This window comes from Chamaea fasciata, unplaced genomic scaffold (assembly GCF_029207755.1).
Source record: "Chamaea fasciata isolate MVZ Bird 193981 ecotype frontalis unplaced genomic scaffold, bChaFas1.0.hap1 SCAF_2, whole genome shotgun sequence".
Taxonomy (NCBI): domain Eukaryota; kingdom Metazoa; phylum Chordata; class Aves; order Passeriformes; family Sylviidae; genus Chamaea; species Chamaea fasciata.
In genome coordinates this window covers 91,847,528-91,863,610 of record NW_027094087.1, presented here as the reverse complement: position 1 = coordinate 91,863,610, position 16,083 = coordinate 91,847,528, and the positions used below count along the sequence as shown (strand labels likewise).

The following is a 16,083-nucleotide window of genomic DNA, read 5'->3' as shown; positions in this document are numbered from 1 at the left end:
CAACAACAAAAACCACCCTCCACAAACCACAGTTGGCAGCTTATCTTCATGTCTCTTTTTTTTTTTTTCCCAGCAAATCATGGATAGACTCCAGTTATGACTGTTCAGGGAATTCCCCAAACCAAGGGAAGACTTATTGGTTTTGAAGCTTTAACCCTCTAGGTCACTAAATTAAGTTCAGCTCTTGTCTGCAGTGACTGGAAGCTTCTGTCATGCAGTAGCTATTTAAAGTTCTTTGTTTTGTCATTTCAATTTTCTGTAGATCCAGCCTTCACAGAGGACAGCAGATCAGTGCCATTCAAGATGTCCTGTGGGATATCACCAGCTTTCAATTGCCAGGCCAGGTGGAACAGCTCTCCCCTAGGTTCCTGGGCATATCTGACCGGCCTACGTAAATATTTCAAAAGGCACCAGATGCCTGTGTTTAAGCAAGGGAAATAGATGCAGCCCAATAATCTCCAAACGTTCATTAAACTTAAGAATTAAAATACTCATTCTCCTGAAGACCCTCTTTGGTTGTAGGCTGATGTACATGAGTGTATCAGGAGGAAGCAGAAGTGGCCCTCTCTCATTAATCTCTGTAAACACAGAGCCATCCTTCTAAGGTATCTTTTGGGGATTGCTTTAGACCAGATGCAAATTCTCCTGGAACAAACTTGCACAGTGGAAAACTGTGACACTTCATGATTACTTGCATGTCAGTGCATGAGTTAAGCAGCCCTGTTAGTTTCAGGGGAACTTTTAAGTTTAGAGTCCGAAATTCCAAATTAACATGATCATAATATCTGAAAGGAATGGCAAGTCACTGTCTGAAGTATTGCTGTGAATGATGAAATTTGAACAAATTACAACAATTCAGCTCTGGTTTTATTTAAAAGTTTAGTACAGTTGATTGGAGCGTGTTGCTAGTAACACCAAGACTGTGGGTACAATCCCTGTATGGGGCCATTTACTTTAAGAGCTGGACTCAATAATCCTTGTGGATGCCTTGCAACTCAGAATATTCTGTGAGTCTGAGAAAAGCCTTTTACAATTTTCAGAAGATAATCTAATTTTAAGAAAAACTCTATAAAACACAATTGCAAAAAAATCATTATGTCTATTGGGACAGGAGGGGGCTGTTCATATATTTTTGGCAGGGTTTTTCTGTTTGGTTGGTGGGAGGGCTGTTTAGTTGTTGCTTTTAGTATTACCAGAATCATCTAGGATGTTCATACAAAAATTGCAGATAGACCACAGATTCTTATCAATCACCAGTATACTTTAGTCACTCATGAGAATATTAGCAAATTTTTAGAATTTAGTAGATTTAAAATTAATTATTCATGAAAATATTTCTTTTGAAAATTAGCATCAGTTGGAAGTACTTCACTTAAAATATGTTAAAAATGAGTCATGTTTTCTAAATCAAAAGAATATCAGATTGCTGGTGCTGAAATGTTTTGTTGCTGGGACCTCATTTTTCACATTCTTTTCCAAATTCCCCAAGGGTCTATCCTGGAGGTAGGGTCATGGGACTACCCTAAAGGCTGCTTTGTGAATATGACCTTCCTGTTGGCAATGTGAACATCGTTTTCACAAAGTAATGCAAATCCGGGGGGCTTCCCGTTAGTTCACAGGAAATATAGCTATTCCTGTTGTTCCATATTTGGACAAAAATGACATTTAAAACAACTGTTTCCTCTAACTACATTCTTTTACAGGAAGCTCTGGAAACAATCAAGGTATCTGCTTACTTAGGGAAATTTTCAGAATCACATTATAGAACTCCATACTGCACAGCTCAAAGCAAGTAACTGGTTCGTGAATATAAACTAAAAAAGCCTCCCATGAGCATTATCTACTAACAGGTCTATTTCTATGGACGGTCAGACACTGTTCAGCCTCCAACAGAGGAGGCTGTGTTTACCAAGTGACTATCCATCCAGTAGGTTTCGTACCGTTTTCCTATACAAGAACTCCACTTTTAGTTTTATTTTCAAAGAAGTGAAAAAAAACTCCAGGTGCCAGTTGGATCTTCTGGTGTTGCAGTCACTGATGTTACTTCACTGACAGCTGAGGATTAGAGCATGTTCCAGGGCTTCCTAACACACAGTGACAAGCACTTTCAGGAATACATTTCAAAGGGCATGACCCTTCCTAAATTTGATTATGGTAATCACTGCTAACAATCGTCACTCAGACCTTCTACTCTGAATGGAAAAACTGAAGCCAATTGATACAGGTAAGAAACTCCCATTCCTCATCTTGCTAACTTGAAAAAACCTGTAGAGAGGACAGGAAATCCTGTTGCAGAACCCCTCCATCGCTATTGCAGAGTTTACCACCTTCCTCATGTACAGCTACCCTGGAGCTCACAAAGCAAACTGCAAAAAAAGTCCTGCACAGAACAGATCCAAACACCCTGTCTTGTAACTCGCGTGTTTGGTGAAACTGGCATTAGCAATCCCAGCATATGCAAGTGGAGGGCTAACCAAACATTAAATTTCTTTCTTGTTCATGAGGCAGAGAGGTTGTGGACTCCAAAACAAATTGCACAGTTTTGTTTCTCTTGCTGCCTTATGGGATGGATCCACACAACTGCTTACAGCACCGGCCACAGGTACAGGGCTGGATCTAGCCATAACCTGGCTAGATGAAAAGAGTGTCATTACAATAGGGTGGTGGCTGGTTGTGCAAGGACAGGTGGCAGTTTTCTTGCTGTCTTCTCAATAAATCCACACCTGCAAGGCTTCACTGCTTTCTAGAAATGTCTCAGAGTTTCTCTGGCCCCTGTGCCTTTGCTCTTCAGTGCACGACCCCATTTTCATAAGCACAAGGGGTACCCATAGTAAGTCTGAGTATGGGTGCTCAGTGTGGTTGAAAGCCTGTCCCAAAACAGTTCCAGCAGGGAGGCAAAACACAGTGCCATCAAAACTAGGCAGAGGTTGAGAGAGAGGTGGTGGTGGCCACCAGCTCAGCAGGCAATGCAGCCCTTCCCAGCTACCTTCCGCCTCCCAGCGCTTTCCCAACCCAGGCTGGAGGCAAAACCAGGATGAGAGGGTGGATTCTCTCCTTCCTCTCACAGGGAGCAGCCCTCTCTAAGCAGCTTTGGGAATGTGGTAAGAGATGGATGCCATGGTGGCAACCATCCCTAGAGCTGTGCCACTTTGGGCCACAAAGGACACAGGGCCATCCCTGTGGCTGCTGTGGGTTTGGTCCTGATGGAGAGGCCACCTCTGCCACACTGTCCACACAATCACTAAGTCTTCCCTTTAAACTTGTCAGGCCCCAGCAAGCTCCTATTACATTGGGGAGTGCACTGAAAGAGCAAGTCTGCAAGGAAGATGCAGCTCTCCTGAGCTGTAGCCCCCATCAAGCAAGGCATTTTCACAAACGCGAAAGCAAAGGAGATGCCTCAGGAGAGATACACAGGAAGCCAGTGAAGCCATTTTGCAAATGTGTACAGCACATCCGTGAGCGGTGCTTTCCCTTCCGTTAGCTGATAAACATGAACATCAACATAAACAATACATTTAGAAGCAACAGCTTTTGAAAAACACAGTGCTGGGAAGCAGAGGTCTTCGGCCTCCACCATTCTCGCCTAGACTAAATAAACAGAGAAGCAAAATCCTCTTAGTTGGGATGCACACCAAAGATTGTGAGAAAAGCACAGAAGATAAACTGGACTTCTGTGTTTGAGCACAGAGGAGAAACCCAAGTGACACACAGTCCAGCACAGGCACAGACTGCTGTGTCCTCAACTCACACCACCTGAAGAAGGCTTTCCCCTGAGCACCATGTTTTCACTTGTGCAGCTCCTAATTTCCTCTTACCACCCTCCTGCAGTGTGATCCATCACCAGCGGAGGAGGTTGTGTGCACTTCCAGGTAACACCATCACCACGGACAAGGTCTTGCCCAGGAGGCCTCCAGCCTTCCTGTCACATACACTGCATGACCAGGGTCCACTCACTCGTTCTCAGTCCTCTGTTCCCCATCAGCAGTTCCTTTACCCTTTGGTTCCCCCAAGCCTGAACTTGCATTACTTAGGAAACAACGTGGGTTTACGTGGGTATGGCTGACCTGCAGCAAGGCTCTGCACAGGCAGGGCAGCAGCTCCTCAGTGCAGACACAGAATGCTGCAATCACTCCCTGGAGCTGTGGCTGTACCTGCACAGCACAAACATCCCCAGCGCACAGCCCCGTCTGACCTTACCAGGAAGATCTGCGCATACTTGTCAAATGTTACAGTTTTGCAAGGAAAACCTCAATGGAAGACTCCACTGACCTCCATGACATATTGCAGGTATATACAACGTGCCACTAAAACCTTTCCAGGAGGTCTCTGTCAGATAGAGCATTTAAAGATTACCAGATTTTACTAGAACTATTTTCATTGCATAGATTTATCAGAACTGTCCAAGTGATTTCTTGAGTAAAACATGTGAAGTTATATTTTCTTCTAAAAGCAGCCTCAACTTTTTCAAAGCTTCTGACAATGAAATAATAATAACAATTAATATGAACAATTTTAAATACGTTGTTTCCACTTCACAACACTAGCTCGCTCATCTCCTCAGTAACACTGAGGAGACAGGTAGGGTAGCAATGGCCTCACTCTGGCCAACTGACTCAACAACGAATCAAAAGGTTGTTAACGAGCAACTAATTGGTACATTTTAAGAGCCTTATGGTATTCTGGAAACAGCAGTAGTAACCACAGCAGTTCAACATCCTTGTCAAACACAGGATTTAAAAAGCATGTAGCATGTTTAGTCTACTTAGCAGTCAGCCAAAATACACAAAAATTCATTTGATAAACCCACTTTTCTTCCCCACAGATCTCAAAGTTCTTCCAAACAGGTTCATCCTATGGCAGTATCACTGCTACAGTTGGGGGGGAAAAAAAAAAAAAAAAAAAAAAAAGTGCTGTATTTAATTGCTCTAGTGAAAGATTTCAGCCACTTGTTGCAGACAGTCAGCTCTAGAAACTGCAGCGCCACAGGGAAGGTCTAAAATTGGAAGAGTATTTCCAAAAATGAAATATGTTTTTGAATGATTTGCGTTATAATACTACCATAATTTTTGGACTGGAAGCAGTACCAGAAGTCTACACAACGCATTTCCTCTCAAATATTTTAAGAAATTGCCAGTCATCAATCTATACGGGCACCTTCTCTTAAGCTCCATCTTACAACTTTAGTTCAGTTACACCAATAACTTGAGCCACAAATCACTAGTCATTTATCTGTCTGGACTCCTAAAAAGCCGTAAGGGGAAGTATTGCTTTCTCTGCTCCTTAACAGGCCACTGAATTTTGTCTTTTGCTCCAGTCAAGAATGCCATTGATTATGAGCTGCTTTCTCTTCAGGACACGCCAACATCAAAGACTCTGTACACCCCAGAAATAATCCACTCAGTTCAAGCTACATTTCAAAGGATATTACTGCACATCAAAAGATTCCAGATCCATACGGGTCTGTCTGACTATTGAAAAGTCCCAACTTTCAAGAGATATTGCTCTTAAATGCGAAGTTCATGGTTTTACAAAAGCCCTTGCTCAACAGAGAAGTGAAGACTCAGCTCCTGTTAAGAAACACAAAGATGATTGACCAGAAGTCAAAAACGTAGGTTTTTTCTTTCCTTTGCTGTTACAAAGAAATGATCCCAAAGGATGTTTTATTCTTCTCTGAGAAGCACCAGCTAAGCGGTAAGACTCAGGCTTTTCCAAGTGGTGTTGTCTTTTAAGAAAGAGTCTAGAGAGAGGAAAACAGGAGAAAAAAAAGACCCCAAAACAAATCTCAACCCTCAAAACATATGTGAATTTCAGCAACTGGACAGATAATTGAGAAGTAACCCCCAAATCACTATTTCAGTTCACAGGTCTGCTGTGAAAGACTTTACAATGCCCCTGAGGCATCACCTCACATCTGGAGCAAGGTGCTGGCTCTAGATCTTTCACAGACAATGCCAGCAGGAAGAAAATACTACCCTCAGTGAAAAACAGCCTCTGTCTTTAACAAACACACCTGGACACCCATAGCTTATGACAATTTGACTCCCTTCTACCTCACTTCAACAAAAACGATGAAGATGAGCTTTGCCACCACCTCACTTTATGGACTGCAAAACTTCTCTAGAATTAGGAGGAATGGAGAGTAGCCCACATCTTTTGCTACCTGATGAGCAGCAGTATCACAGGAATAGAATAAAAGCTAACAATGACTTGAATGACTGGCAAGAGCTCACAGCATTTCTGTGCGTTGGGCTTACAGGGAGTGGATAGATTGGATCTCTTTTAGGATGTTGCTGTCTTCCTTGTCCCTCCAATGAACATCAAAGTTACATGGAAAGGGGATTTAGGTGCAAATTAGATGGTTTAAGCTCACACTTTGTCTCATTAAATGCACATTTGCAGTAGTTACACCTTGTGTTGGATTCAGTTCTTAGTTAAGAGCTTTTATGGCATGAAGGATTTCAGAGAAAGGCAATGTAAATCATCAGTGTGGCTTAGATTGCCCTGAAGTCCTGTAGCCTGAACCTTTAACTTGCTCTGAATTTCACCTTTACATAAACATAGAAGAATATTTATTCTGGTAGAAACTATAGAGTCATGTCTTCCTACACAAACTAGCTCCTTAGTCCAAAAACCATTTTCACTGGCAACTGGATTGTGACATGCTAAATGCATATTGCACAGCAAATAAACATATATATTATAGGGCAATTTCTATTTAAAAAGTAACTGAATAATGACCTAGAATGATTGTAAATAACTTTTTTAAAAAATTTATTTTTCAGCCATGGAACTCACTTTTAATTATGTGGCGGGTCAACTGGATGCTTTTGCCATTTTTAAAACATAGTCGCAAGTTAAAACCAGTGCTATCGACATGTACTCTAATTTATTTGTCTGGCCCAAATGAAAAACAGACAAGATTTTCTCCAACCCGTATTTTTCCCAACTGACATTTGAAAATCCAGTTTTAATAAAAATTGAAATGTTGGAACATGAGAGCAAAATAGCCACAGGAAATATTATTTTAGTGTGCAACATTTGTCAGACGCAAAAGGAAACAAACTTGTCAGTCTTCTCTTTCTTTTATGTTTCTTTGTTGACTAGACAGGAAGCTGACAAAAATTGATTTTTTTCCTCTTGTAAAGCGTACAACATAATTTTTATTGTACCACTTCAGTTGCTGACTGCATTCTGTAAATAAAAGCATACTTCATGAGCATCCAGGGAAGTGCTTGATATCTGACAGTTTACAAAAATGCAGTACTAATTAGGTACAAAAAGTAAAGTAAATAGCTTTCATTGCAGAAACGGAAATAACATGGTTTAGAAGAGAGGCTGAAAATCCATTCTTTTCTATGGCAGCTTCCTGAGTGATGGAAAAGTTATAGTTGAGTAAAATTAAACATTTGCCTAACCTGTATTCCTGCATGTAGAGGTCAGCAGAAGTCCAAACATTGATAAACACTGAGATACAGCTGCAAATATTTTGTGAGCAGCTTATTTAAAAACTGTAAGAAGCAGATAGATAATGTTTCAGCAATAAGATATCTTCCCCTGATTAAGCAGACGCAAATAGGCTTCAAAATCCATGCTTGTTATTTAGAATTAGGAACAATAAGCTTAAGGTCACTCATCCAGTGAAAGGTCAATACTAAAGATCGCATGCTTCATCAAAAAAATTAATCAAAATCTTCTGAAGTTAATAAACACAAGCTATTATAGAAGCAGGCTGAGTATCCATTTCAGAGTTCTTCCAGAAAAGATCCGGCCAATAAGAGGTATAAGGCACCCCAAGGGCAAGACGAAGGACGCAACAAAGGCCTTTCCTCCTGAGACTTGATGAAGGGTTGGGTCACAATGGGTAAAGCCACAGAGACCCTGGGATCTGCCACAGGTTTGCTCTCCCTTCTGCAGTCCCAGCCCTACTCTTCTCCTGCCACTTCAACACATCAAACCCATCCTGGAATTAAACTATATGAGGACTAAATACAGTGGCCTTTTTACCCACATTTTTTTAAATGGTACAGTTTAGTTTATTGAATTACCTTCACAATGAGGTCAATCAAATAAATGGTGCCATAGTAGAGGGGCAAGACAATGCAAACAGGATCACAGGCAAAACTGTCTAGGAACAGTCTGATGCAGGGGGTTTAAGATTGACATAGGTGTCACAAGTACTTTAATTATCAAAGACATGTATCATTTTAGGAGATAAACAGGTAAATTGATAAATTTATGAGCTACTGAATGCTATTGTGAAAGAAAAAGATTGAGATCCCCAGAGTTTACCTTTAAACCAAAATACTATTGATCATACTTCCTTCTCCAATAGTGCAACCAACAAAGGTACTTTCATTTTTATTGGTATTTGTGAAAGAAGGGTGAAAGTATCCCTGAAGTTATGCTTATCTAAATTATTCTTGAAAAAAATGTGATCACTACTTTCCATTTTCTATACCTGTTTGACCCATATGTTTAATAACCCCATTTCATCTGGGTTTGAAAGGTATTTTTTCAAAATAGGTTGAACAGCTTTGTATCATTACGGATACTGGCTGAATTCACTGTAGCAGTTACTTGTAATGTGATTGCAAGCTTAGCCAGGCTTCCTCCGTACACAGATGATCATATTGTGGCACTAGACACATGGCTTTACACCATGATTAGCAAATCTCAGGGGACTCAGAGAGATGTTGAAAATCAGCTTTCCAAAAACCTTCCCAGCCTGTGAACACCTCTAGAAGATGTGTCATCCAGAGTACATCTAGAAAGAAATTTAAAATTTATTTATTATTACTTATTATTTATTATTTATTTATCCTTCATCCTTAAGCATATACATCCTTGTGATCTGCAGTATGTTCCCAGCACTAACATACCAGCATAAACTCAAGAAAATTATCTTCAGATAATGTAAGTCCTCAAGTCATGTGCAAAAGAAATGTGAAATCTCACACAGTCCTAACAGACCAGCATTTTTCTAGAATTAAAGCTCACTGCAAATGATAAATGTCTAGCTGTTTCAGAATAGTCCATGTGGATTCATGAATGAAAAAATGTCCAGCTTAATAATTTCACTAGAAAATATGCAAATATTGACAATTTTAAGCAACAAGTGCCCTCAAAAAAAAACAGGAATAAGTGATAAATGTAAGCAAAACCACCCAAAGTCACATCACGAGACTGCCTTTCAATGCCAGCACATCTGCAAAAGTCATACTAAAACTCAAAGTTCAGAACATGTCATTCTTATGGCAACATCCTTAATGCGCCAGATGTATTCCCAAATCACTCCCCAGAACAGACCACACTTTAAACCACACATCTAAATAACACTTCTTAAAAAAAAATCTGATTTACACTGCATGTAAAGTTAAAAGAAGTCATTAAAATCACTACCTCTACTTAATAAAAGTGTGTGGTTAACCAGAAGGGCATTAATCCTGCCTATACATAACCTTAAACTTGTGACTGCTGCCTTACAGATGCATAGCAAGTGTTCATGACTGTCAAGGGGCCTTTCACTTTTGGCATTAAAGTGTCTTTATTGTTATCTTCTAGCTTTTTTTTTTATTTATTTAAAAAGCATCATCTGTTTGACTCTCTTATAGATCAGAAATCTGCACAGTAAAGATCAAAAAGAGTGTATAAATTTCAACAGAATAATTATTAAAAAATATTCTTTTTAAACTAAAATCACATTCCCTTTAGGGCTCAGCTCATGTTTTTCACACAAGGAAAATGGCAACTCCATTTTCCACTTGATGTAATTAAGAAGGTGAAAGAGAGGAAAAAAGTCAATTACTAAATAATTCAAGTTTTTAGGGCAGATTCAGTCTGCTTGATAAAGTAACCATTAGCATATTTTAACTAGACGTAATGTAAGCAGAAGTTTTACAAGGGAATTATTTCCTTAATTTCACTGGTTCTTGCTTTAAAGAGGATATTTATTTATATTAGGTTTTTATAATATTTATTATTCTCTGTCTCTAACAGTTTATTTGATCATCATGTAAAATAATTTGGGTTTGAAAAGTAGCTCATTAAGATAAAACATTTAATTCAAGTAATATACAGTACTAGAAAGAAACAGAAGTAACTTTATTTAAAAGCATTTTAATAATTAAACGGTGCAAATTCCAGTAGTTCCCAGAGGCATGAGAAATGGAAGGGTTCACACCTCTATCATCACCTGACATGACCATTCTAGACTGCACTACTTGGAGCACTTAGAGTGGAGAAAGTAAAGCAGGAAATCAGCATTGCTGTGCAGGACACGGCAACCCTGGATGTATGGACAGACTGGGGAATGAGAGGCTGGAAAGCAGTGCCACAGAAAGAGACCTGGGGGTCCTGGCTGATGGCAGGTTGAACATGAGCCAACAGTGCCCTGGCAGTCAGGAGGGCCAGCCCTGTCCTGGGGGCATCAGGCCCAGCATGGCCAGCCGGGCAAGGGAGGGGATTGTCCCCTCTGCTCTGCTCTGGGGTGGCCTCACCTCCAGTGCTGGGGGCAGTTTGGGGTGCCACAATAAAAGAAAGATACTGAACTGTTAGAGTGTGTCCAAAGAAGGGCCATGAGGATGGTGAAGGGCCTTGAGGGGAAGCCATGTGAGGAGCAGCTGAGGTCACTGGGTCTGTTCAGCATGGAGAAGAGGAGTCTGAGGGGAGACCTCATTGCAGTTACAGCTTCCTCATAAGGGGTAGAGGACGGGCGGGCATTGATCTCTTCTCCATGGTGCTCAGTGACTGAACACGAGGGAATGGCCTGAAGTTGTGTCAGGGAAGGTTTAGGTTCGATATCAGGAAAAAGGTTCTTCACCCAGAGTGTGATTGGGCACTGGAACAGGATTCCCAGGGAAGTGGTCATAGCACTGAGCCTGGCAGAGTTCGAGAAGCACTTGGACAATGCTGTCAGGCACATGGTGTGACTCTTCAGGGAACCTTCTGGGTCCCTTCCAATTCAGGACATTCTGTGATCTACACTTAGGAGATCTGGTTGACAAATAAAAGCAGCACAAAGAACAAGAGGCAGGTTGTCCCTAGTTGGGGAAGGAGAAGAAAGACATTCAGATTGCAGAACCTGTAGTACTCTCCAAAGGGGCAGATCTAAGGTCATGAATTGCAATTTTATTCTGTCTGGCATTCCTTTCCACTCCAACTGAAATTAGGGAATAAAAAAAGCAAAACTAATCTCCACAGACTTCAACAGGATGCTGAATCCAAACATCTGCAGTCACAAACGTACTCATGGCAGAGTGTGTCACAGAAGGAACATACTCTACAGTGATTTACAAACTGTACACACCAGCAGAATGGCTGGGAGGATGGATAATGTTTGCCAAAACAAAAAATGGACCTGGACAGAAAAAAGATACATTTGGGTTTTTTTTGTTTTGATATGCACCCATAGTATCTGACTCCTTGTCACAATTTCTTCAAAAAAGAGACAGAAATGGTGCTAAACAAGCCATGTGAATCAAAATACCTTCAAGAGGTTCTGAACACCCAACAAGTTTTGAAGAACTAAATAAGCATATTGCTGGATAGGGACAACATTTAAAACATTCCATTTTAAAAAATATAAGTAATGAGTAACCACTGGACAAAACACATACAAAGTTTAGTTTAGCAACAGCACTAACATTAATATCTCCTCTGTACAAATCAAAACGAACTTCACAATTTTCAAATTTACAGGGCACTAAGAAGAATCAAACCACTGCAGTAGTTTCTTTCAGCAGTGATGAACCTGTCACATTACCTAAAATTATGATCAGAAACTTCCAAGTGTTTGACAAATTTGAACAATCTTGTTATTCATTTGGATTTGGTTATATGAGCACAACTTTGGGCACACTTTTGTTTACTAAATATGACTACATTCAGTCTAATTTTCTGAGCCAAAGAGCTTCAAGAATTTAAGAGGCACTCCAACTGGCCTAAGTAAAACAAGATCACCACAAATTCTCTTATCTTCCGTACTGGACCCTGACTTTATCACTATTTAATAGTAATGCATTTATATTCAACATGGCAGGGGTTTTTTTTCTCACATGATAAGAATTTTACATCCTCTGTTAAGAACACCATGCTATAAAGCCATGTCATGTCTCCACACTTGGCAGATTTTCTGAAATAATCCAAAATATCAAAACCAGTTAGGAGCTGCTGAGGTAAAAAGTTAGTTTAACTGCAAAAGCAAAAAAAAATAAATCTGTTTTTATCTCAGAAGCATGTCACCATCCCAGGATGTATTGAATAGTTGTGAAATGTACACATCAAAAATAGGAATGCTCAAACCAAGGCCTCATGTAGCAGCACCTTGTATCGCTTCTTAGATCACGGAGTCACCATTTCATCCCATGGAAAAACTCTACACAAAAATAGCATCTGTCGGAAGATGGAAACATCAAGCAACTAGTACCACAAAGATTCTGCTATACTCATTAAGACAGCATCCTTCTTCCTTTGGTCTTATTTTTCACATCCTTCCTTCCTTTTAGATTGCTCTGTGTCACCATTTTGTAAAGCAGAAAGCATCTGAATTTTATCATTGCAAAACCTCCAATGTATTACTTCCAGAATTTTTAAATAATTGTGGAAAAGTAATGGAACATTTAAAAAATGTGTCTTTTACTAGAACAAAAACAAAACAAAAACCAACCAAACAAACAAAATTTACATTTAAAATGCTTTGCTTTCAAATTAAATTAATTAATTTCAAATACCTCCTGAAAATATTAATTCTAAATTAAAAGGCAGAAAGACAATTGACTTTCATAACCTTTCCCTTACTCACAAACTCTCTTGGTCTTTTTCTATTTCGAGTGCCACTTGTAATATGTGCACCACCTCTTAAATACTTGAATCACAAGCAAATTTCGAATAGGCTCTAAGAAACACATGTAAAAGTACAGAAAGCTTTTGATTATTTCTGACCAGAAGACACCACTGGCAGTAAAATGTTGTCTTAGGGGTACTTTGGCAGTGAAAAGCTCAAGGACAAACTAAACAATGCTCAGGTTGTTCTGTGCTGAAGAATCCTTAGGTTGGCTTCTTTTATATGCACACAGTGCTGGACAAACACACACCTGGGACAACAGACACATTTCCAACTCACATCCTAATCCTGCTCTTGGCAATTTGTGGTGCGCCTCGACCATGTCCTGTGTGGAAACTTCCACACCACTGACAGGTCCCTGGAGACATTATTTTATTTTAATAGCGTACTTGTATGGTAATGTGATAGATTTGTTCCACCTTGTAAAGGCATGCTGCACCATTAATATTTAGTTGTTGGGTTACTCAACCAATTCACATTCTTTAACTGTGTTGCACGACCAGATTTGGACCTGGATGACCATGAAGGGGCAAGAGCTGTTCTAGCAGTGCAAATGCAGTACCTGGATAATGCACATAATAACAATTCTGCTATAAAAATAAAGTCATTTTACAGGCACTAGCTTAAGAATTCTTGAAAGGTACTTTCAGGATTTAACAAAGTGATACTTAAAGTACAATAGAAGTAGATTATAAAAATGCATTATTATGGAAATAAATTTTCTACAAAGCCTTAGCCTTTGCCCAGAAAAATTAACATTACAGAGGTGTATGCTGAACAACTGCTTTTCAGTGACTACTGTAATATTTGTCCTCCTAGTTTTACTTCAACATAGAAACTTACTGCATTTTATATTTTCACTTTCAAACAAAACCAGCTGACTTTTCACGTACTTTCAGTTTTTGAAAATTAGTCCCTGGCAATGATTTAATCTCTCCTCCAAACCAACAGAGATTAGATTACAATTACAAAGCACCAAAAACAGGAAATGTTGCAAACTCTGACACAATATTAACTATGCAGGTTCAAATGACACTGTGAAATTTTCTTAAACGTCACCATTTGTCTACATAGCTTTTTAACCTTTGACTTCTAGGAGAACTGCATGAGAAACAGCTTCTCCTAGGAGTGAAGTCATTGCCAGGCCATAAGAACCAAGTACGGATATTTAAGATACTTCCAAATCATGGCATACTTGTATTTCATCACTGAAGGAATTACAATAACATGGCTAGAAATAAAAAATATAAAAACAATCCCTCACAGTATTTTCTTTGTTGACAGTGTCAGAAGTTCAGTTGGTCAGTGGGATATTCATGTCAGTGGAGGCAAAAATTTTACTTATTGTGTGAATCTTCACAATACACACATTTCATTTCAATGTATTCCCCCAAAGACACACATCAGTTCAGCTTCCACTACCAGCATTCATTAGACAAATGGATTATCTGTTTTTATAGTCACCAATTTACTGAAATAGTACTCAAAGCACACCTGTTTCCATAGTTTATTTTACATGGTTTACTAAGAGAAGATATTTCTAAGACAAAAACCAAAATTCTTAAGAACAGCAAGTTTGAGATGAGCTACATCCCCAACTGGGACAAACACTACTCTGAGCCTAGCATCATGTATCCTGGCTTTAACCAGATAAAAAGTTTAAAAACAAAAAACCCCAGCTATTTTAAATATTCATTCATTTTAAGTATCAACATAATTAAATGACATGCAAATCAGCAGGGGGAAAAAAAATAAAATATAGCCTTTGAACTATGATTAACAGGATCCCAGGGTAAATGAATCAACCTCCCAGAAGCAGCATGGCAAAGGAGCCTCGGGATGACCAGGACAGGGGATGCACTCACACACAGCTTCAGAACCATGAAGGACTGATTGATGGATAAGAGCAGAAGCATCCAAATCCCTTGGGAGGCTTCCTGTACTGGGAGACCGGGAGTATGGAAATGGCAAAAAGTCATAAGGAAACAGGTTTTCTTCTATGACAAAATGGACCAGATAAGAGGATGGATTGAAGAGGCTGCCAGGATGAGTGCACTAGACCACGGTACCTAGAGAAAGGTGAAGATGCCATTTGCTGTAACGCAGGGCAGATAAAGCAAGGGTAGGAAAGGAATTGTGAGAGTCTCCTGTTGATGAGGCAGCAGAGGTATGGGAATCAGATATGGGGAACTGGAGAATATGAAGGAGTTAAATTCACAGAAGACTGGTGAGTAGAAGATGATCAGAGAAAAGATGAGCTGAGAAAAAAGAGGAGTCCCCCAGACAGGCCACAGAAGAGCAGTAAACTGAGACTGGGTCAGGACTGTGGACTCAAGGAAGAGAGGGCACCATAGGGAGGTCTCTCAGTCCATCCCTGGCTCTTCCAGTCTGAGTGTGTTGACACTCATGTAGGGCTGCCACCCAGACCTAACACATGGTAAATTTTTTTGTTTGCTATCAAGAATCCTCATCTTGGCTAACTTTCATGAATCAGCATCTTGGTTTCTTTGTATATCTTAAGCACAGGGGGAACATACCTCTTTCTTTTTGGCTTCTAAGTAATTATTAAAACTACTAAAAAAATAGTTGCTTGCATCCCTCTATTGAACTGTGTTTGCCTACAGTTAAAATACCAAAGGTCTGGGGTTTTATTATAATTACACATACAAAGTCTAAGCTCTGAAAAGAAATGTCATCTCAAATTACAAAGATGTGTCACTGTAACAATACAGCCTTCTTTTTCCCACTAGGGGAAGCATTATCTTCATAACAAATACCATGCTTGAAAAACTCACCCTGAAATACTAAATCCATAGTTCATGTAATTTAATGTAAGCTGTATATATGTCCAAGGCCATATGCAAACCAAATTAAGGGAACTGGCTCTGTCTTCTTGCTAAAATGTCCCAATACATATGTTTTGTGTAAAATGTAAGATGTGCTGAAAAGCTGTGCTACATGGGAAGGCAAGCAAGTGGGGTGAGGAAAGAGCCTTTCAGGAGGCACTGGAGTTTTCTTTAACATTGACTGGCATGTTGGCAGCACACATCCCTCGCCATGAGAAACCTTAAAAGTTGCTCTCTGCTCCCGAACAGGTCCCCACTCAGTTCAACCACATTCACTGAAGTTTTTCAAAACTGCCTTATAACTCCTATGAGCATTCAGTCTCAAAGATGATTAAAAATTCACAGTTATAGGCAATATGAAGAATCTTGGAGATTAATAAATTTGGCTACCAAGAA

General features: G+C 39.7%; 1 protein-coding gene across 1 annotated transcript in view; it reads right to left on the bottom strand.

Moving 5' to 3' along the window:
* Positions 1-16,083, bottom strand: part of COL4A1 (collagen type IV alpha 1 chain) — a 122,035-nt gene that overhangs the window by 76,832 nt on the left and 29,120 nt on the right. The gene's annotated exons all lie outside the window — the stretch shown is intronic.